General features: G+C 47.8%; 1 long non-coding RNA gene and 1 pseudogene across 1 annotated transcript; both read right to left on the bottom strand.

Annotated features, from left to right (window-relative positions):
- Positions 1-7,545: 7,545 nt before the first annotated feature.
- Positions 7,546-14,424, bottom strand: LOC132807109 (uncharacterized). Its single transcript, XR_009641927.1, has 3 exons — positions 14,052-14,424; positions 12,186-12,388; positions 7,546-8,172 (listed from the first exon to the last, which is right to left on the bottom strand). It is a non-coding gene; the product is annotated as an uncharacterized LOC132807109 (long non-coding RNA).
- A 2,703-nt stretch (positions 14,425-17,127) lies between these two features.
- Positions 17,128-23,206, bottom strand: LOC132807105 (gastrula zinc finger protein XlCGF49.1-like; annotated as a pseudogene).
- Between the last annotated feature and the right edge of the window lie 962 nt (positions 23,207-24,168).

Below are 24,168 nucleotides of genomic sequence, written 5' to 3'. Positions count from 1 at the left end.
GCTATAGAAAACCTTCGGGTTTTCCTTTATCCTATCCACCAATGACTTCTCATGTCCCTTCTTAGCTCTCTCTTTAGTTCTTTCCTGGCTACCTTGTAACTCTCAAGCACCCTAACTGAGCCAGCACATCTCATCCTAACAAAAGCCTTCTTTCTCTTGACAAGAGATTCAACTTCCTTAGTAAACCACAGCTCCTGTGCTCAACAACTTCCTCCCTGCCTGACCATTACATATGGATTAGGGACACGCAGCTTTAAAACAAACCATTTGGACCTCTCAGCTTTCAATGAGAGTCTGAGCCTGGCATTAAGTTCAGGTAACCGTTATTGCGACCCAACTTTGTTACAGCTTCAGATCCCTCCCAGGAAAAAGGTGTACAAAAAGTAGCCCTTTTTTTCTTTAAATAACTCAACGTCAAAGCACACATACTCCCCCCAACCACTACCCGCACCCCACTTTCTTTACTGTTGGTCAGTACCGAGTTGTCTCTTTGTAATTGGATCCTTGGTACAGCTTTAACCCACAGGAAGCATTGCCTCACTCAGCAATTTCAACCTATACACTGCATCCAAGTGAGTTTCTCCCCGCTCACTTGCCGAGGGAAGGGGTGGGGAGGGCTGTCAACGGTCAACCGCACTGCTGTGGGTCTGGAGTCACGTATCGGCCAGACCGTGTAAAGAATACAGCTGGGACGACGGAGTGACTCCTTTCCCGCAACCGTAGTTTTTTTTCCCTAAAAAGGCCATGAGTGAATCAGTTGGGAATTTCAGTCCAAAACTCTTTTCATCGTTAGATTCTGAACTCCAGATTTCTGACCAAATTCCAATTTCGCCATCTGCCGCAGCAGGATTCGAACCCCGGGCTGAGTTGATAGTCCAGTCAAAAATGACACTTGGCCATCGCTCCTGCGATAGCACATGAACTCACTGGTGCTTCCGCAGGTGGGAGGAGCGGGTGAAGCCTTTCCTGCAGTCAGTGCAGGTGAACGGCCTCTCCTCGGTGTGGACCCGCTGGTGAGTCAGCAGTGCAGCTAACTGAATGAACTGCATCCTGTACACGGAGCATGTGCAGGGCTTCTCCAGGTGCGGACCTGCTGGTGCGCCTGCAGATAGCCCATCTGACTGAATCCCTTCCCGCACTCAGGGCATGTGAACGGCCTCTTCCCGGTGTGGAGCCTCTGGTACGTCCGCAAGTCATACACCTGACTGAACCCCTTCCCACCCCCTGAGCAGGTGAATGGCCTCTCCCTGGTGTGCACCCGCTGATGGGTGGGTAGCCTGGAAGAATTCACAAATCCCTTTCCACACTGAGAGTAGGTGAATGGCTTCTCCCCAGAGTGGACCTGCTGGTGGATTAGCACAGTAGATGACTGAGTGAACTCACGCCCACATGCAGGGCACATGAACGGCTTCTCTCCTGTGTGGACTCGCTCGTACATCTGCAGGTTTCCCATCCGACTGAATCCTGCACACGGAGCAGGTAAATGTGCCTATCCCTTAAATGCTGCTCAGTTCCATGAGAAATTACCCTTTTAATTATGAACACGAGGAAAGAAGTAATCCTTTTCTGTGGTGCAAACTGTACAGGTGCCAAACTGAGGGAATACACAATGAAAATACCTTTAAGAAGAACTGGCAGCATCTGAGCACCTTTGCAGAACCTGCTCCCTCCCTGGATTCACTCCAGTTCTATAAATAAAGTTTTTTTTATTTTCAAAAATATACTTTATTCATAAAATATGCATAGAATAATTTGATACACTGTACATTAGGTAATGCCATTCATATTTCCACATTTACATACACAGCTCCGAATTATCATTATTACATACAGATCTGTGCATCTCTCACTCACATATTGAGCTGAGGCGTCAGCAGAGCCCAAATGACTGCATGGGCCCCCTGCTTTTCTTTCGACAGGCAGGTGTTAAACGGTGGTCTTTCCCCACCGCGCCTTGGCGGCTGCTGCCCCAAGCTTCAGCGCGTCCCTCAACACGTAGTCCTGGACCTTGGAATGTGCCAGTCTGCAACACTCAGTCGGGGTCAACTCCTTCAGCTGGAAGATCAACAGGTTTCGGACCACCCAGAGAGCGTCCTTCACCGAGTTGATGATCCTCCAGGCGCAGTTGATGTTCGTCTCGGTGTGCGTCCCGGGGAACAGGCCGTAGAGCACGGAGTCCCGTGTCACGGCGCTGCTCGGGACGAACCTCGACAAATACCACTGCATTCCTCTCCAGACTTCCTCTGCATAGGCACATTCCAGAAGGAGGTGTGTGACAGTCTCGTCCCCCCCGCAGCCGCTTCGAGGGCAGCGTGCGGTGCGGCTGAGAGTCTGGGCGTGCATAAATGATCTCACAGGTAGAGCCCTTCTCACCACCAGCCAAGCCATGTCTTGGTGCTTGTTGGAAAGTTCTGGCGATGAGGCATTCTGCCAAATTGCTTTGACAGTCTGCTCAGGGAACCACTCAATAGGATCCGCCCTCTCCTTTTCCCGAAGGGTCTCGAGGACGCTACGTGCTGACCACTTCCTGATGGACTTGTGGTCAAAAGGTGTTTTTCTTCAGAAATTTCTCCACGAAGGACAGGTGGTACGGAACGGTCCAACTACTCGGAGCGTTCCGCGGCAGCGAGGCCAGGCCCATCCTTCGCAACACCGGGGACAGGTAGAACCTCAGTACATAGTGACACTTGGTGTTTGCGTACCGGGGATCCACACACAGCTTGATGCAGCCACACACAAAGGTGGCCATCAGGGTGAGGATGGCATTGGGTGTATTTTTTCCCCCGTTGCCCAGATCTTTGTATAGTGAGTCCCTTCGGACCCGGTCCATCTTTGAACTCCATATGAACTGGAAGATGGCCCGGGCGACTGCAGCGGCGCAGGTTCTGGGAATAGGCCAGACCTGTGCCACGTACAACAGCAATGACAGTGCCTCACACCTGATGACCAGGTTTTTTCCCGTGATGGAGAGCGACCGTAGCCTCCATCTGCCCAGTTTCTGCCTCACTTTACTGATACGCTCCTCCCAAGACTTGGCGCACGCCCCAGCCCCCCCCGAACCAAATACCCAGCACCTTCAGGTGGTCGGTCCTGACGGTGAAGGGGATCGAGGATTGGTCAGCCCAGTTCCCGAAGAGCATGGCCTCGCTCTTGCCTCGGTTTACCTTGGCCCCCGAGGCCTGTTCGAACTGGTCACAAATGCACATGAGTCTGCGCACGGACAGCGGATCCGAGCAGAAGACGGCGACGTCATCCATGTACAGGGAGGCCTTAACCTGCAGACCCCCGCTGCCCGGAATAGTCACCCCTCTCAGGCTCGCATCCTTCCTGATGGACTCGGCAAATGGCTCTATGCAGCACACAAACAAGGCTGGAGAGAGAGGGCAGCCCTGCCTGACTCCAGATCTGACTGGGAAGCTATCTGATTCCCACCCATTGATTGAGACTGCACTGACGATGTTGGTGTAGAGCAGTCTGGTCCAATTGCAGATTCCCTCCCCAAAGCCCATTTTGGAGAGAACATCTCTCATATACATGTGTGATATCCTGTCAAAGGCTTTCTCCTGGTCCAGGCTGATCAGGTAGGCGTCCAACCCTCTGTCCTGCACGTAGGCGATCGTATCCCTGAGGAGTGCGAGACTCTCAGCGATCTTCCTGCCTGGCACAGCACAGGTTTGGTCAGGGTGAATCACCGACCCCAGAGCAGACCTGACCTGGTTGGCAATTACCTTTGACAGGATTTTGTAATCTGCATTCAACAGTGTGATCGGTCTCCAATTTTTGAGTTCCTCCCTCTCCCCCTTCCGCTTATAGATGAGGGTGATGATGCCTTTCCTCCTGGATTCGCTCATGGTACCTGCCCGAAGCATACTGACATACACCTCCAGCAGGTCCTGGCCGATCAAGTCCCACAGAGCGGAATAGAGCTCGACCGGTAAGCCATCGCTTCCGGGAGTTTTATTCTTTTCGAAGGACTCGAGGGCCTTGGTCAGCTCGTCCAGAGTTCTATAAATAAAGTGTCTCCCTCTCCCTCCCAGGATGAGGAATGGAAAGGGAGAGACATTGCTTTGCTCCCACATGTTGCCTGGAGGGAGGGAGTTTCACCCTGTCAGTTTCAGAGTTACTTCCGCGTTGTGACGTCCACAATTGGGGCGGGGCGGACAATGGGCCTGCGCTGTCCTGCCGCTGAGGCACATAGTGAGGGAAGGACTCTTTACAAACTCCCTTCATTCTCCAAGTGAATGCGGGTTGAGTTCATGCAAAACACGTGGTTTTCATTTTCACTTCACTTTTATAAAAATCCTCCTCCTCCGTGATCCAACACTTTACTCCACCCTCCATGGAAATTGCGATTTGTTTATTTTCATGAACCATTTCAATTCAACCTCATCCTTGTTATTCAAATACTGAATGAACTTCCTGAGGGAGTGGTGGATGCAGGTACAATTAAAAGACATTTGGATAAGTACATGAATAGGAAAGGTTTGGAGGATGCAGGAGAGACTAGTTTAATTTAGGATTATGGTTGGCATAGACTGGTTGGACTGAAGGTCTGTTTCCATGCTGTATGACTATGACAGATTTATAGTTTTTTGAAAGTGGAGTCGCAGGTAGGCAGGAGAGTGAAGATGTTTGGCACACTTGGCTTTATAGGGCAGTGCATTGAGTATAGGAGTTGGGAGGTCATATTGTAGCTGTCCAGGACATGGAGTATTGGGGTTCGGGAGGAGGGAGGAATGGGCGTGCAATTCTGGTACCAGTGATCCCATCCTGAAGCACCATACACCAGACAGAGTGACTAAAATTGATGGGACACAGGATAAAATCATAAAATCCCTGCAATGCAGAAAGAGGCCACTAAGCCCATTGAATGCATTGGACAGAGAAGTTGGGAGGTCATGTTGCAGCTGAAATACAGCATTCTATTCTGGTCTCCCTGCTGTAGGATAGGAAAGATGTTGTGAAACTTGAAAGGTGCAGAAAAGATTGATAAGGATGTCACCAGGATTCCAGAATTTGTGGTAAAAGGAGTGGCTGAATAGGATGGAGCTGTTTTCCGTGGAACATCGAAAGCTGAGGAGTTAACTTATATCACAGAATCATAGAGATGTATAGCATGGAAACACACTCTTCGGTCCAACTCGTCCATACTGACCAGATATCCCAACCTAATCTAGTCCCATTTGCCAACACTTGGCCCATATCCATCTCAACCCTTCCTATTCAAATACCTATCCCTATGTCTTTTAAATGATACAATTCTACCACTTCCTCGGATGGCTCATTCCAAACACGCACCAACCTCATGTTTAAAAAGTTGCCCCTTAGGTCTCTTTTATATATCATTCCCCTCTCAACCTAAACTTATGCCCTCTAGTTCTGGACTCCTCCACCCCAAGGAATATACTTTTTCTATTTATCCTATCCATGCCCCTAATGATTTTATAGACCTCTATGTAGTCACCCCCTCATCCTCAGACCCTCCAGGGACAGGAGCTCCAGCCTATTCAACCTCTCCCAATAGCTCAAATCCTTCAACCCTGGCAACATTCATGTAAATCTTTTCTGAACTCTTTCACATTTCACAACATCTTTCCGATAGGAAGAAGAACAGAATTGCACTCAATATTCCAAAAGTGGCCGAACTCACATCCTATACAGCCACAACATGACCTCCCAACCCCAAAGCTGAAAAATGTGTTGCTGGAAAAGCGCAGCAGGTCAGGCAGCATCCAAGGAGCAAGATAATCGACGTTTCGGGCATAAGCCCTTCTTCTTATGCTCTGAAGAAGGGCTTATGCCTGAACCATCAATTATCCTGTTCCTTGGATGCTGCCTGACCTGCTGCGCTTTTTCAGCAACACATTTTTTTCAGCTCTGATCTCCAACATCTGCAGTCCTCACTTTCTCCTCCCAACCCCAAATCCAATGCATTCAATGGGCCAAATGGCCTCTTTCTGCACTGCAGGGATTTTATGATTTTATTCTCTGTCCCAGTCAATTTTAGTCACAATCTCTGGTGGTTGGCGTGTCAGGGTGAGATCTCTCATACCAGAATTGCATCGAAGTGTTCTAACCAATGTCCTGTGAAGTGTACCAAACATCATCTTCACTATCCTGCCTACCTGCAACTTCACTTTCAAGAACTATGAACATACCACAAAGTCATACAACATGTAAACAGACCTTTGGTCCAACCAGTCCATACCAACCATAATCACAAATTAAACCAATCTCTCCTGCCTGTTCCTGGCCTATAAACCTGCAAACCTTTCCTATTCATGTACTTATTCAAATGTCTTTTAATTGTACTCACATCTTCCACTTCCTCAGGAAGATCCTTCCATACATGAACCACCCTCTGTGTAAAATTAGTATTTGAATGGCAAGGATGGGGGTTGAACTCAAATGGTTCATAAAATAAACTGTTTCTCCCAAACCCCCTCCAGCAGATATGGTAGCAACTCCAATTCTGGACTCTCATGATTTCCATGGAGTTGAGGGAAGGAAAAGTATTGGAGTCACAGAGGAGGGGGTTTTCTGTGAGTGTGAAGCTAAAATGAAACCCCATGCTTTGCTTGAACTCAAACCCCATTGACTTAAAGGAGAGTGAGGGAGTCTGCAAAGTGTCCTCCCCTCCCCACGTACCTCAGCTGCAGGGCAGTGCAGGTGCAATGGGGGCTCATCACAATGTGGAAGTAGCCCTGTCAGTTTCAGAGTGAAGCTCTCTCCCTCTGGCGATGTCTGGAAACAAAGCAATGACTCCCCCTTTCCATTTCTCATCCTGGGAGAGGTGGGTGGGGAGGGGAGAGCTCTGTTTACTTGTAGCAACTGGAGTGTGTCCTGGTTAATGTGATCAGCAGGCATCTGGCAATCTACAGGAATTGACACCTATGTCTATTTAACTATACTGACAGTAATCACTTCGTTTGTGATTTTATTTTGCAGGAAGACATGAGGAAAGAAATCTGAAAACAATTGCTCCATCAACTTCCAACAGAGCCACTTGATTCATTGGGACTCGAATATCAGCAGTCATTCAAATCGAGAAGAAATGTTTGCTTTTGTCTGCTTGACAGATTTTGGACACTGGTGTGGCAGGAAGAATACTGAGACACCCAAGTGAGGGAGATTCAGTGCGCTGAAAGTGAAAAGTGCTTCAACCATTTACTCAGATTGGGGGATCAACATCTCACCACTAACCGTGGGCAGTGACTGTGCACCTGTTCTGTCTGTAATTCCCAAAGCCTAGAGCAACACTGCACCCCACTCCACCTCGAGGAAACCATGGAAATGTGGGGATTGTGAGAAAGGATTCCATTCCCCATTGGAGCTGGCAAACGTCAGATGCATTCACACCGGAAAGAGGCAGTTCTCCTGCTCTCAATGTGGGCAGCGATTCATTGATGCATTTCACTTCCTGACACACCTGCAGGTTGGCATCACACTGCTCTGCAAACCAACAATCCTGCCAACTGAGCTAAACTGATTCCCACTTTATATAACTGATCTGAAGCAGAAGAAAAAGAGTGATTGAGAAATCAGAAAACTATAGAGACCTGAATTATTTTGATCATTTATGGGGTCAAAACTCGGAAATAGTGATCACAAACATGAATGGATTGTCACTGATCCAATGATGTTCTTCAATGAAGAAACCTCACTTCCTGGTCTGAACTTACACATGAGTCTCATCCCTGAAGGGGGAAAGGCAGTGAGGGGGACAGAGACAGGCAGAGTGAGAAATGGGAGAGATTTTAGGTATAATTAATACAAGACGTTTTACATAAATTTTGCACAATTAAATAATGAGAAGTTCAAATCAATTATGTCCAAACCAAACAGCAAACACCACTCTCCAGCCACCAGTTCCATCTATCTTCATGTCAAATGTGTGAAGTTGAACTAGCCACTTGAAAGCTTGGTAAATGATTTACCTCTCAGATGAGCTTCCACACTTTCATTGTGACCACCATTTCAAATTTCAGGAATAATTTCTGACCCTGCCCCACCTCAGTTCATATGCTTCTGAAAATTACATCCATGCATTTGTCACCTCTTGAGTTTGATTCTTCTGTCACACTCCTGAAGGCCTGAAACATTCTATTCCCCGTAAATCTGATAACATCCAGATTACTAAACAAGCAACAAATAACTGTGGATGCTGGAAATCTGAAACAGAAACAAAAACAGAAGTTGCTTGACCACCTCAGTAGGTCGGGCAGCATCAATAGGCAGACAGTTCAGTCAAGTTTCAGGCCCAATGACCTCATTTCATTCCAACTCACAGTTGGTTCTCACCTTCTTCACACAAAATTCATTTAATCAATGATTGTTGACCCACACAGGCCCCTGATGATGTAACAGATCCTTTATAAAATGCCAATCTTTGCTCATAGTCTTGTCCCTCGCTATCCCTATCATATTCTCCAGCTTTGCACCTCTGAATTCAAGGAGTTCAGCAAATGCCCAACATTCTCATTCAAGCTGACAGCGAACCCCAGTCCAGTCCGCTCCGCCATTTATTAAGATCATGGCTGATTTATCCATCATCTCAGCTTCTCCTCCCTGCATTGTCCCAACTACCCTTAAGTCCCCGACCATGCAAAACCTATCCAACCGTGTCTTCAATATACTTAATGAAGCTGCCTCTACTGCTTCCATGGGCAAACAATTCCATAGATTCATGACTCTCTGGGAATAGTGGTTCCTCCTAATGTCTGTCCTAAATCTACTCCCCCTAATCTTGAGACCTGGTCTCACCCACCAGCAGAAATGTGTAGATAGGATAGGGCTGCATTCCACAGTGCAATGAATTCCCATCTCCCACCAAGATCCCAGATGTACTCAGTTGCAGTCTCACAATTGAAAGATTTTACTGCAACTTCTGCTCCCAGTAAGGGCAAAAAAGTCCATTCTTCATAACCACATTTCTGCTTTCACCGAAGACGATTAGAATCATACAGCATGGAAACAGACCCTTCCGTCCATCTCGTCCATAGCGAACAGATATCCTAAATTAATTTCGTCTCATTTGCTAGCATTTGGACCACATCCCTCTAAACCCTTTCTATTCATGTACTCAGCCAGATGCCTTTTAAATGTTGTAATTGTACCAGCCTCCTCCACTTCCCCTGTTCATTTGTTCCATACATGCACCACCCTCTGCATGAAAAAAAACTGCCTCTCAGGTCCCTTTCCTCACCCACCTTAAACCTATGCCCCTCTTGTTCTGGACTCCCCTACCCTGGGAACAAACCTTGGCTATTCACCCTATCCATGCCCCTGAGAAACTTCTAAGGTCACCTCAGCCTTTAATGCTCCAGGGAAAACATTCCTGGCCTACTCAGCCTCTCCCTGTAGTTCAAACTCACCAACTCTGGCAACAGCCTTGTAACTCTTTTCAAAATCCTTTCAAAAGTTTCACATCTTTCCTATAGTAGAGAGACCAGAACTGTGTACAGTATTCCAAAAATGACCTCTTCTACTGCCTCAGCATAACCTCCCAACTCCTATACTCAATCCACTGGCCAATAGAGGAAAGCATACCAAACACATTCTTCACTACCATCTCTACTTGTGACTCCACTCTCAAGGAAAGGAACCTACACTTCCTGTCTCTTGGTTCAGGAACACTCCCCAGGACCTGACCATTTAGTGCATACATCCTGTCCCAATTTGCCTTTCCAAAATGCAACATCTCACATTTCTCTAAATTAAACTCCATCTACCATTCCTCGGCCCATCGGCCTACCTGATAAATTATAATTCATAGTGAACTCTCTTTCCTCTCTTATTCCTGAGAAGCTGAAAATCTCCATCCCACACACACTCCCTCAATTTTTACTTTGCTGAACCTCATCCTGAAGGGTCTGGATCATTCCACTGAACAAGCCCACACTCAGGAGGATCTAACAAACATACAGAATACTGAACAGCCTGGCCAGAGTGGACATTGGGAAGATGTTTCCACTGGTATGAGAGACTAGGACTCGATGGCACAGCCTTCGAGTAAAGGGAAAACCTTTCAGAATAGAGGCAAGGAGAAACTTCATCAGCCAGAGAGCGGTGAATCTATGGAATTCATTGCCACAGAAGGCTGTGGAAGACAAGTCACTGAGAAAATTTAAGACTGCGACAGATCGGTTCTCGAGTATCAAGGGGATTGAGCGTTACAGGGAGAAAGTGGAAGAATGGGCTTGAGAAACTCATCAGCCATGATTAAATGTTGGAGCAGAGCTGATGGGCAGAATGGCATTATTTCTGCTCCTATCTCTTGTGGTCTGTTGATATCCTGGACACAGTGTCAGAATTGGGAGCAGGAGTAGGCCATGTGGTCTTTCGCGCTTGGACCAGCATTGAACAGATCATAACTGGATATGAATCTACCTCCATCTCGGTGGATAGGCTGAGACGTTTTCACTGGAAGAAAGTGAGGGCTGCAGATGCTGGATATCAGAGTCCAGAGTGCAGTGCTAGAAAAGCACAGGACAGGCAGCATCTGAAAAGCAGAAAAATCGACGGTTCAGGCATAAGTCCTTCATCAGAGCTTATGCACAAAACGTAGATTTTCCTGCTGCTCGGATGCTGCCTGACCTTCTGTATTTTTTCCAGCACCACACTCATTTTCACTGGACCACAGGAGATTGAGAAGTGACCTTACAGAGGTTTATAAAAATCATGAAGGGGATAGATGAGATGAAAGGCAGGGGTCCTTTCCCTTGGGTGGGGGTTTCAAGAGAGCAAATTTTGAAGGTGAGAGGAGAGAGGTTTGAAAAGTAATGAGGGGCATGATTTTTTTAACAAAGTGGTTTGTGTGGAATGAATGTCCAGAGGAATTGGTGGATGCAGGTACAGTTACAATGTTTAAAAGGCATTTGGATAAGTACATGAATAGGAAAGGTTCTGAGGGATATGGGCCAATCTAGGTGAGACTAGTTTAGTTTCAGAACATAGTCAGCATGGAGTAGTTGGACTGAAGGGTCTGTTTCTGTGTTGTATGACTCTGTAACTGTTCTGTACTGATCTTAAAACCATTTTCTGCTTTTCCCCCATAAACATCCACTTCTTTGTTGTTCAAAGATCAGGTGAACCTAGCCTTGAATATATTCAATGAGCCCCTAACTGCAGGGAGACACCCCCAATTCTGAACTCAATTCCTCTTGCTAAGATACCTCTTGCTTTGCTCGTTGCTTGCTGCAACTTCTGACAACTGGCGTTCACTGGATGCTGAGCCCCCTTTGTACATCCATACATCATTCCTGATGAAGGGCTCATGCCCAAAATGTGGACTGTCCTCCTCCTCGGATGCTGCCTGACCTGCTGTGCTTTTCCAGCACCACACTTTGCTACTCTGATCTCTAGTATCTGCAGACCTCACCTTCTCCACATCCCAATATGTCACCATTTAAACAATGCACCTCCTTTCTGTTTTTTTTCCCACAGCAAAGGCTATAACTTCACATTGCGGTACTGTATTCGTCACGTGTTTGCCAATTGTGGTCTTCTCTACATTGAGGAGACCAAATGTAAATTTGAGGAATGGTCCACAGCTGAAGCCGCAGAGTCTGAATGGACCTCCCTGTCACCACCCATTTTAATTCCCCTTCCCACTCCCTTTCTGACTAAATCACCTTAGGCCTCCTGCATTGCCACAATGAACCAAACCGTAAATTAAAGGAACAACACCTCATCTTCCACCTGGGCAGCCAACAGCCCGGAAGCCTCAACATTGCGTTTTCCAATTTCAAATAACCTCCCTTTCCATCCCCGACTCCCTTCCCAGTCCCTCCCATTCCACTCCTCCTTGCCACCAACCAGATTCCTTCCACCCACTGATCAACCAGGTTGTACCCTCTACCTGTCTCCAACTATCTCCACTTCACCACCCTGCCCCCAACACAACCTTGTTCTGCATCTTCTCCTACACCCATCACCAGTCTGGAACAAGGATTACACCTGAAACGTCAACTTCTCCACCTCCTGAAGCTGCCTGGCTTGCTGCATTCTTCCAGCCTCCTGCCGGTCAATTTTGCCAATTGAGACACAGACCTGGACCAACATTTCCCGAGTCTGCCCCTTCCCTGGATTTGTTCCCTCTCCTTTCGGTTGCTGCAAGTCAACAATTAAACCCCAGAATGAAAATTAAATAGAAAAAAGGGGTGAGAAAAGAGTGTTGTACTCACAGATGTTAGACAAAGGAAGGAAGTTGCAGTCCGGGCTGAAGCTCAATCGTCATTGAGAGAGTGGAGCAGCAGCAGCTTCAGAAGGTCAAGGTCCAGCTTCTGCTTTCAGACAGTAGGGGAGCTCTGATTAGCAAGAGGACAAGTCACCTTCAGGTCCTCCAGTGCTCCTTATCGGTCCATCAAAAGAAGATCTTGTATCTTTTCTGCCAACAGCAAAGAACATGCCCAATGTTTTGGTGACACCACTGAACACCCTGCAATATGCTCTGTGGCAATTCTAGTGTGACTGACAGATTTTAAGTGTCCAAATACCAAGAGGAGAAAAAAGGGTAGAGCCACAATTTTTTTTTCCCCACATGGCTTGACATTTTATTGTTTTGGCATTTTGTCTGGCTGCTCAATCTCTGTGCTTTCCCCAGTGTAGGGATGAAGTTCAGAACTAGAGGGCATAGGTTTAGGTTGAGAGCAGAAAGATGTAAAAGGTACCTAAGGGGCAACGTTTCCATGCAGAGTGTGGTGCGTGTATGGAAGGAGCTGCCAGAGGAAGTGGTGGAGGCTGATACCTTTTAAATGTTGTAATTGTATCTGGATGGGTATATGAATAGGAAGGGTTTAGAGGGATATGAGCCAAGTGCTGGCAAATGGGACTAGATTAATTTGGGATATCTCGGAGAAAGTGAGGACTGCAGATGCTGGAGATCAGAGTGGAGAGTGTTGGAACAGTACAGCAGGTCAGGCAGCATCCGAGGAGCACGAGAATTGACATTTTGGGCATAAGCCCTTCAACAGGAATCTTTTCTGAGGATGTAGAATCTGGGTTGCAGTTCAGGGAAAAGTGAGGCTCTGAGCTTGGGCAGGACTGACTGCAGGTAAAATAGATGGCTGATAGTGTGGAGTGGAGGATCCAGAAAGAGAATCGTTGTTGAAGTTTCGGATTTGTAGTGTGTACTGGGTATCCTGTTCAGGTCCAAACTGGGTTGGTCTGAATGTGATCCGGAGTCCACGTGGGATCAGATGGTTCTGTAGCCAGCAATGAGAAAGGAGGTATAGCTGTGGTAGTCAAATTGCTTGAGGACATGGCTGAAGAAATTCTGGGCAGAGGAGAGGACTTGGGAGGTGTACTGTGAGAGAGGGACTCAGATCTTTGTAGACAGAGGAGGACGACTTTTTCAGGTAGGCATCCATGGAAGAGGCTTCGCAGTAATGTTGAAACCAACTAGGAGAAAGTGAGGACTGCAGATGCTGGAAATCAGAGGCGAGAGCATAGTGCTGTAAAAGCACAGCAGGTCAGGCAACACCCGAAGAGCAGGAGAATCGACTTTTCGGGCATATGCACTTCATTAGGAATCTTTTGATTCCTTTCGGGCATACGCTCGCCTGATGAAGGGCTTATGCCGGAAACATCGATTCTCCTGTTCCTCGGATGCTGCCTGAGCTGCTGTGTTTTTCCAGCACTACACTGTCAACATTAATTTTGGATATCTGGTCAGCATGGACAGGTTGGACCAAAGGGTCTGTACAACTCTATGAGCAGCATACTTTGACAAATTACAAACTACTGTATGTCCTTGTTAACAAGGCTTAGTACACAACATACTTTACTAACCATTCTCAACAGGATCCTACCCCTTCAATGACTGAGGAACATATACATGCTGGGGCATAATCTCCTTCACTAGTATTTCCACACTACCCTAGGGAATTGCACAAGTAATAGCAAGAGTAAACAGCACAAGGATTAATAAAAGAGTGAGGGTAAAAAGCACAAGCGCCAGTAAAAGCAGATGGAAAGCGAGTGTAAAATGTGACTATGACAGGACAGGCCCCACATTCCTTCCCCTCCGTCCCCCCCACAACCTGCCTCACCTTTCACCTCCCGGGCCCAGTACCTTCCAGGTGGCCCCATAGTTGACACAGGGGCCGCCCCACGACCAGTAGAACTCCACCACCCAGGCGGCCGACCAGTTCCCAAGCAGGCCCTTAACCCCATCCGCCTCCAGAACGGTCACCGGCTCCTGCCTGCTGTACAGCCGGCCGGTGTGGCCGTGACACAGCAGCTGCGCCAGGAAGGCGGCGGTGACCAGTGACGGGGGTCTGCCCCGGGCCGCACGGCGCCATTTTCCTAACGGCCGCCGCTTCCCCGCTCGAGCGACTTCTCCTCCCAACCGCCTTCACCCCCGCGTGACGTCTGCACGGGGGGATGGGCGGGGCCGGGGAGCCTCACCGTCACCAAGCAACAGCCACCTCGCGCTTGGTGAGATTATATTTTAAAGGGATATCTTAATATGTAAAGTGACGCAGTTATATCTAAATGAATCTACATTTCGAAGAGACGTTGCCCTATTTATAAGCAGAGACAATAGTTGTGAATTCTGTCTGTGTCCCAATGTTGAGTCAAACTGACATTTTTCTTAGAAAAGCTCTGCATTTAAATTACATTCTTGAGAAGGTAATTTACAGATTAGAGTGTAGGTTAGGGAGAATTGGACGTGCTAAGTTACCCATAGTGACCAGGGATGTACAGGTTAGGGTGGATTGGCCATGGGAAATACGGAGTAAGGGTTGGGTATGGGCGGGATACTGTTCAGAGGGCCAGAGTGAAATAGATGGGCTGAATGGCCTGCTTCCACATTGTCGGAATTCGAGACCCTCCCCACAAAGGGGCATTTTATCTGCATCTATCCTGTCAAGCCCCTTTCAGAATTCTCCTGGTTTCAATAGAGGTATACAGCACAGAAACAGATACTTCGGTCCAATTCGTCCATGCCGACCAGGATTGCAAACTAATCTAGTCCCACTTGCCTGCATTTGGCTCATATTCCTCTAAACCTTTCTATTCATGTACCCATCCAAATGCTGTTTCAATGTTGTCACTGTACCTGCATCTACCACATCCTCAGCAAGTTCATTCCACATACAAATCACCCTCCTTCAAAATGTTGCCCCTCCGGTTCCTTTTAAATCTCTCTCCTCACATTAAAACAAATGTCCCCCGAGTTTTGAGTTCCCCTACGCTAAACAAGAGCCATTTTCTATTCACTTACCTCCACTCCTCATGATTTTATCAATCTCAATGAGGTCACCCCCCCAACATCCTGTACTCCAGTGAATAAAGTCTCCTTATAACTCAAACCCTCCAGTCCTTACAACATCCTGGTAAATCTTTATTAAACCCTCTCTGATAGTATTCTCCTATTACAGGGCCACCAGAACTGTACTCAGTACTCTGAAAGTGGCCTCACCAACATCCTGTACAACCTCAATATGATGTCCCAACCCCTATACTCAATGGTGTGAACAATGAAGGCAATGTTGCGAAATACCTTCTTAACCACCCTGTCGAGCAGTGATGCAACTTGCAAAGAACTATGTACCTGAACACCACCACCCCCCACCTTCCCCATGTCTGTCTGTTCTCTAACACGACTCATGGCCCTGTTCATTATCTGTACAAGTCCTTGTTTTAGCAAAAATGCAACCCCTTGCTTTTATTAAGCCTCTCTCTCACACACATACTCTATCTCTCAGACAGACAAACACACACCCCTCAACACTCTCTCACACTCGCAGCCTCATACTCCATCACACTTCCCTTTCCCAAGCATGCACACGCACACTTCTGCGCACACTCACACACAAACTCACATGCACACTCTCTCATGCTCTTATGCACATACATACGCTACTCTATGGGTTGAAATTGTATTGGCAGAATTATATTTGCAGATACATTCAATTTTGTTCAAAAAGCGCACAATCTTCAGGCAGTCAATGCATCTAATATTTTACAAATTCCGACTTTGGAAACAGAACCAGTCTGATTCAAGATTGGAATACTGACAGGTTCAAATCTCACACCTTTAATGCATTGTCTGAGCGGAGATATTTTTTTTTATAAAACCTTAAGTCATCTCAAGAACATTGTTACATATTAATGAACCAAAGCCCACACCCATTCTAAGAGATGAAGACTATCTAAGTTTGTTCAATATATTCTATCAGTTGCATGACACTGATGTTTTGACATAAGTTCTGTGTCTTATGATGCTGTTCCATGAGGCTTATGTGTTGATGAGGCAAGATGGTACAGATGAGGCAATAGAGAATTTCCGATCACCGAGGAAGGACTTAAAGAGAGAGTTAAGAAGTGCAAAGAGAGGACACGAGCAGTCTTGAGCAAATCGAATAAAGGAGAACCCTAAAGCTTCCCATTGGCATGTGAGGAATAAAAGGTTGATTAGGGTAGGAATAGGGCCAGTCAAAGACAGAAGTAGGAAGTGGAGTGTGGACACTGTAGAGATCGGAGAGGTGCTAAATGAACATTTCTCATCGGTGTTCACTCAGGAAAAGAATGAGGTTCGAGATATTAGACTCAAAACTATCAAGATTAGTTACACACAGGTGTTATCAATTCGAGAAGGAGTGAAAGTAGAAAAGTCCCCTGGGCTGGATGGGATTTATCCGAGGATTCTCTGGGAAGCTAGGGAGGAGATAGCAGAGCCTTTGGCTTTGATATTTGAGTCGTCATTGTCGACGGGTTTAGTACCTGAGGACTGGAGGATTGCAAATGTTGTGCCCTGATTCAAGAGAGGGCATAACTACAAATTGAGGGGTGATAGCTTTAAGACAGATGTCAGATGCAAGTTCTTCACACAGAGCGTGGTAAGGGCGTGGAATGCCCTACCTGCTAAGGTGGTCAACTCAGCCACATTAGGGAGATTTAAACAATCCTTAGATAAGCGCATGGATGATTTTGGGATAGTGTCGGGGAACAAGCTGAGAATAGTTCACAGGTCGGCGCAATATCGAGGGCCAAAGGGCCTGTTCTGAGCTGGATTGTTCTATGTTCTAAACTTAGTGCAGGAGGCTGAAAGAAATGAGCAGCTTTAAAACAAAAACCTCTTGGAGCTCAAAGCTTTCAATGAGAGTCTGAGCCCGGTAGTAAGTTCAGGTAACCTTTATTGCAACCCAACTTTGTTACAGCTTCAGATCCCACCAGCAAAAAGGCAGAAAAAAAGTAGTTGCTTTTTGAACAGCTCAAGGTGAAAGTGCACACACCACACCTCCCTTGTCCCCCTCCTCACCTCACTGTCTTTACTATTGGCCAGCACCAAGTTGTCCCTTTGTAATTGGATCCTTAGTACAGCCGTAACCCAGAGGAAGTATTGCCTCACTCAGCAATTTCAACCCATACCCTGTCTCCAAGTAAGTTTCTCCCCGCTCCTTTGCCAGTGGGGGGAGGGTAGTGTAGAGTCAACCAGACTGCTGTGGGTCTGGAGTCACGTGTAGGCCAGACCGGGTAAAGGATGCAGCTGGAACAACTGAGTGTATCCTCTCCCACAATGGCGGTTCCCTTCCCTAACAAGGGAGAGAGTGAATCAGATGGGGGCTTTCTCCCCCGCACCACCCCCTCCCTGAAACGGTCTCATCGTTAGATTCCAAACTCCACATTTCTGACCGTATACCAATTCTGCCATCTGTCGTGGCGGGATTCAAACCCGGGAGTCCCCGGAACCGGGTTGATATTCCAATCAATAATGGGACTCGGCCGTCACTCCTTCAATCCCCCTGTGAAGGCACGTGAACTCGCTGGTGCTTCCACAGGTGGGAGGAGTAGGTGAAGCCCTTCCCGCACTGAGAGCAGATGAAGGGCCTCTCCCCGGTGTGGATCCGCTGGTGCCTCAGTAGGGAGGAAGATGTGCTGAAGGCCTTCCCTCACTCGGGGCAACCGAAGGGCCTCTCCCCCGTGTGGACCCGCCAGTGGGTCAGCAGGTGGGAGGAATACCTAAAGCCCTTCCCGCACTGAGAGCAGGTGAACGGCCTCTTCCCCGTGTGGACACGCTGGTGCCTCAGCAGGGTGGAGGCCTGGGTAAATGCCTTCCCGCACTCTGTGCAGCTGAAGGGCCTCTCACCGGTGTGGACCCGCTGGTGGGTCTGGAGGTTGAAGGAGTAGGTGAAGCCCTTCCCGTACTGAGAGCAGGTGAATGGCCTCTCCCCCGTGTGGACATGCTGGTGGCTCCGCAGGGTGGAGGAATCGCTGAAGGCCTTCCCGCACTCGGGGCAACTGAAGGGCCTTTTCCTCCGTGTGGTCCTGCTGGTGGGCCAGCAGGTGGGAGGAATGTCTGAAGGCCTTCCCGCAGTCGGTGGAGGGGAATGGCTTCTCCCCGGTGTGACTGCGCTGATGAGTCTCCAGGGCAGACGGGACACGGAAGCCTTTCCCACAGTCCCCACACTTCCACGGTTCCTCCACAGGGCGGGATTCCTCTGGTTTCTCCATGACCACAGCTTCAGCTGCACACAAACACGCGCAGAGTCCCTCCCTTCCGTGAAATCCCCTTCCCAGGCTGTATAACTGTTTCAGGCTCCACACACAGTGAGCTCCAACAGTAGGGTCTCTCGTCCAGTCCCACTGATGCTGAAAACATACTCAGACAGGAACCAAAAAGCGTTCATCCCTCTCACAGAAATCACAGTCAAAAACAGTTGCTGTCCCGATGGATTGAGTGACTGTCAGACATTGACATTAAAGTGAGGACTGCAGATGCTGGAGAGTCAGTCAAAAAATGTGGCGCTGGAAAAGCACAGCAGGTCAGGCAGCATCCGAGGAGCAGGATAGTCAATGTTTCAGGCTTAAGCCCTTCATCCGTTGATTTTGAAACTTCAGTCTTCAGATTTTCAAATACTCTGCAAAAAGAGCTTACAAAAGTCATCACTATCAGTGCAGGGTAGAATTTTAGAACAAGCAATTCTACTTGCTGTGGAATATTCTTTTGTTGTTCCACAAAATTGAAAGCACCATCCCACTCTCCCTTCCTCTCTGTTCTCACTCCACTCTAACCAATTCCCCTGAAGGTGCTGATTCAGGATCTTACAGGGACAAAAAAAGCAAAAACATCAAGACTGACATCTCTCTGAATTTTGGATAACTCCACCTGAAAGTTAATATCTTTCACAACACTGGGATCCTGCTGAGAGTGAGCAGGTCTGATTTTGGGAACCAAAAAAAAGTGTCAATTCAGGGTGAACCTGCAATGCAGCTTCTTGAGGAAGGACCAGACACAAAATGGTTAACGACCCCAGGAAGGTGGGAGCAAAATGTGACATCAAGGCATCAACACCAATACACTTCAGTCAAACTCTTCTGCTCCCAGTCAGGGCAAAACATGCTCTGAAAGTCCAGTCTTCACAACCACACTTCTGCTTTCACTGAAGACAATTAGAATCACACAGCACGGAAACAGACCCTTTGGCCCAACCTGCCCAGATATCCTAAATTAATCTAGTCACGTTTGCCATCACTTGGCCCCTATATGGGCCGGGTGCTGGCAGCTGGGACTAAATTGGGTTGGCTATCTTGTTAGCAAGGACGAGTTGGATCGCAGGGTCTATTTCCGTGCTGTACATCTCGATGACTCCAGTCGCATTTGCCATCACTTGGCCCTGACCCATCTGAACCCTTTATATTCAGATGCCCGTCCAGGAGCCTTGTAACTTGTCATCTTACCAGCACCCACCACTTCCTCTGGCAGCTCACGCCATCGCTCAAGCGACTCCACGTTGAAAGCGTCTGGTCTGGTGCACCAGATGACATCAGGATAATCTCAGATCGTTCCAGATCGCATCGATACTCAGTCAGTGGCTTTCCCGATCAGAATGTTGTACGTGATCATACAGGTCAGCGGGTAGGCGATCCCCCACCTCTTAGTTCAAGTATCTCTACGAGAACTCCCTTGCTGGAGGGTCCCTTGGAGACACTTCAACTGGACTTCATCGAGTTGTAGAAATGAGTTGAGTTGCTATAAATATGTTGTGCTTATTATCGATGTCTTTTCGAAGTGGACTGAAGCCTACCCTCCTCCTAATGCGACTGCTGAGACTGTGGTGAAGATTTTATTTAAGGAAATAATTCCTTCAGTATACCTGCGTGCATTAGCTCGGACAATGGACCACACTTTGTAGGTAATATTAACGGAGAACTCTGTTCCCAGCTTTGTATTTGTCGGCAACTGCATGGTGCTTATCCTCAGGCGGCCGGCCTTGGTGAATGTTTTAACCAGACTCAAGACGAAACTTGCCAAATTAATGGCCGAGTCTGGCCTCTCCTGGTTATGCTAATCCCTGTGACCTTATTCCAGATGGGATCCATGTCTGTGGGCAAGACACGACTATCTCCAGCAGAGAGTCTCTCTGGTCACCCTCTCCGTACCCCTTGGAACGATTCGGCTCCTTTCTCAGTCCACTTCCACCACATGACCGAAGCAACGGTTGGTTATGTTCTTGCTCTAACTAGTGTCACGTGTGCCTTTCACTCCCAGGAGCGTGCGGCCTCCAGTGATGTTCCCTCCCTTTCAGCCTTGTCACGGGTAGAGCCTGGTTCATTGGTGCTCGTCAAAACCTGGACTGGCAAAGGTCTCCAACCTCGTTGGGATGGCCCCTTCCAGGTTTTACTTCCTACCCCTACGGTGGTCAAAGTCGCTGGGCGCTCAGCTTGGGTCCAACTGCACCATTGTAAATTGATTGACCGCTGCAGTCAAAAGTGGGGAAGAGGAGGAGAGAATCCTGGAATCCCAACAAAAGGAGTGGACCCTGTCTATTTGGGTTTTTGAATTTCGCTGTTGTTCTAATGTTAATCTTATTACAGATACATGAACTAAGAGGAGGGACATGTGGGGGATCGCTTATCTCCTCACCTTTCTGATCACGTACAACATCCTGGTGGGGAAAGCCACGAAGTATGGATGCGACCAGGAATGATCAGAGATTATCCACCAGCCATGCTGAGGAGATGTCATCCAGTGCACCGGACCAGACGCCTTTGACGTGTGGGACGTGATGAAGATTGATTATTGCAATGGACTCTTATATCAGAAAGACCAGATGGTCCATCTGGACAGTAGAAATCAGTGGGAGTTACCATGTCGTTACTATGTTTTTTTGATTTTACCTGCAGACGCAAGCCTAGTGAAGATAAAAACGATCAACCCTGTTATTATGGTAAATATTTTAAGGGCGCCCAGGAACACCTTCCCTTTTTGCAGGACGGGCCGACTCGAGAAAAGGGAAGCCTGATAGGGGAAACTCCACAATCCACAAACAACTGATTTATACAGGCCCACAGAACACTCTTCGCCCCAGAGGCAGCAGTATGTTACTCCTCTCTATCGGGAGATGACTTACTTGCCCCGTCCCAGTCCCTGATTCCATTCTATTTGTCAGCCTTCCTACTGCTGACCCTGTGAAGAGAAATATCACTTTCCAATAGCTCCGGTCTGTGTATACAAACAGCTGGTGTAACACTGGCTGGGGTACAGCAGGCCTTATGCGGCACATGGATCTGGAACGGAACCCTTCCCTTGCGCATTTATAGGCCTTTTCTCTTTTCAGAATCTGATATTGTCACCAAGACCATGTACAATAGAGCTAAGGGAGAGCCCAATGGCAACAGCATTCTGAGGACCATTGTCTCCTATACAGTGCGAGTGCTTGAGTCACTTGGCCCATTTTTTATAGCGCTCAAGTGACTCCACTTGCAAAACGTCGACCCTTTACTCCTATAGACCTGACCAGACTCCCTGCTGGAACATTTCAGTAACCTATTTTAACAAACTCTCCCTAATATACACCAAACCAGACTATTATTTCTTCAGCTAAGGTAAAGCTACCAATTTCCTTGTCCTGGATGGCAAAGATGTCCCTCTTAAGGCCACTATCGGAGACCTTGTTCCCACAACAGTACCTTGTACTGGCCAGTGGACAAGTCGATGAAACCTTCATCTGAGGAGGATGCAACGGTCGGTCTTAGCCAACCTTACTCTAACTGGAAGGATCCCAAGGGACTGGGTGACAATACAGGACACCCGATAGGTGGGGAATCCAGAGTACCCTGAGGTTGGAAGGATCGGCAGGGGTGACAAGTCAAAAGAACCGCAATTCCCTCTTTTGCGGCCTGACCATTCGAGGAAATAAGACTAAAGAGGCTCTGGAACAGAGTAAACTGGGATTATCAGACCTGTGTCTTTACTCTGTGCAGAATCGGGATGCCTTAGACTATATACTCGCCCGGGAGGGTGAGGTCTGCACCATTGTCCAAGATAAATGCACTATGGGCATTCCCGATCTCACTGGCAATATTACAAAGATACAAGAAGAGATCCAGGTATTCCTTGACAGAATGACTGAAGGGACCAGTTGGGGAAACTGCAGATCGGGCTCATGGTACAATTGGCTTATCAATTTAGCTATTTATGTTAGAATACTTTTCCTCTGTGTAGGTATTGCTATTGTTAGATATTTAATTGCTAGGTTTCAGGTCCCTTAGTCATATAGATTTGCCCCAGAAGATGCTCCTTTTGCGTTCCGATGGCTCACCCAAATGTGTCGATGGCGATGATAAATATGACCAGATGAGCTGCGAAGATGGTGGTGCCGCTCCACAGGATGTTGATGGCTGGACCACCTTGAAGGGCATTCGTTTGGACTAGCCTTCTCTTTCAGTGATCGCGGTGCAATCAAAGGGAGGAATGAGGGTTTGGGCATCTGGGAGATAAAGTCTATAGCCTTAAAACTTGTCATTAAACATTTAGACTAAAATGTAATGCTGAATTATTGAATACATTTACTGCACTAGAAAATAAACAGGCAAGAAGGCTCAGAAAGATAGGGATACCTGGGCTCACCAAGTGATAACAGGATGCTGTAAGGTAATTAAGAAGGTTTGCCTCAGCATCGGTGAATCTGTGTGAACAGGACACCAAGTGATAACATTCACAGCCGTTCCCTTGTGAGACCATTTTAGTGCTGAGGCTGTTGAATCCCATTGAAAATTAACCCTTAGTGCTTATCTGCAATGGATTGAAATGAATTGCATTTTGAGACTTTATGATGATATTGAGTAGCCATTACTGGTTATTAAATACAAACTCTGTAAAAGGAAATATTGATAAAGCTTTACCTTACTTGCTGCAGCCGAGACTCCAGCGGAGGAAAAGGCTGCGAGCACACTTCCGGCTTCGGGATGTCCACGCCCCCTCCGGCGTCAATGCGGCACGTAAGCCACGCCCCTTCCGAACGCTACACGTAAACCCCGCCCCTCGGGCCAAAGTCCCGAGTCTTGGAAACAAAAATTTTTCCCTCTCGCGCATCAAACCCTGCCCCTTCGCCGCGGTCCCCCCGCGAGTCAAAACCACGCCCCCTGCCCCCATGCGCAATCGCCCACAAAGCCGCGCGTCTCCAGGGTCAACGCGCTGCACCGCCCGCTGAGCTTCGCACCGCCTACTAGCGCGCGACTCTCACACGAGACAGGCCCCGCCCATGAGCAGCACCCTCCCGCTAAAACCCGCCCCCTGGCTAAACCCCCTCCCCTCATGGTAAACCCCGCCCACCCAGGTGTATTTGGAAGCACTAGCTTCTGCAGCGCTGCTCCTTCGGCGGGGAGCTGTGCTGCAGGATCATAAGACACAGAATTAATAGCAAATGATCACAGTGTCATGCAACCGAGGCAAGGCAAGGAATAGTGAGAGATATCAGCTGAACCCGTGGCTGCAAGGATGGTGGAGGAGGAAGGGTTTCAGATTTTTTGGATAATTGGGGCTCATTCTGGGGAAGGTGGGACTTGTACAAACAGGACAGTCTTCACTTGAACCAGGGTGGGAAATATCCTGGGTGGGAAATTTGCTGGTGCTATTTGGGTGGGTTTAAACCAGCTCAGCAGGGGGATGGGAACCGCGGGTGTAGCTGCAATGCACAGGAGGATGAGAGTAGGGAGGACAGGGACAGGATTTCAGGGTCACAGGAAGGTGTTAAAAGAGGAAGTGGCGTGGCCTTGTTAGTCAAGGATAGGAAAATGGTGGCTGACAGAACGTTTGATGAGGACTCGTCTACTGAGGTAATGTGGGTTGAGGTTAGAAACAGGAGAGGAGAGGTCACACTGCTTGGAGTTTTTTTTTAAACAGGCCTCTGCAGAGTTCCAGGGAAATGGAAGAGA

This window comes from Hemiscyllium ocellatum (genome assembly GCF_020745735.1).
Source record: "Hemiscyllium ocellatum isolate sHemOce1 chromosome 27 unlocalized genomic scaffold, sHemOce1.pat.X.cur. SUPER_27_unloc_1, whole genome shotgun sequence".
NCBI lineage: Eukaryota > Metazoa > Chordata > Chondrichthyes > Orectolobiformes > Hemiscylliidae > Hemiscyllium > Hemiscyllium ocellatum.
This window is presented reverse-complemented; position numbering and strand designations above follow the sequence as displayed.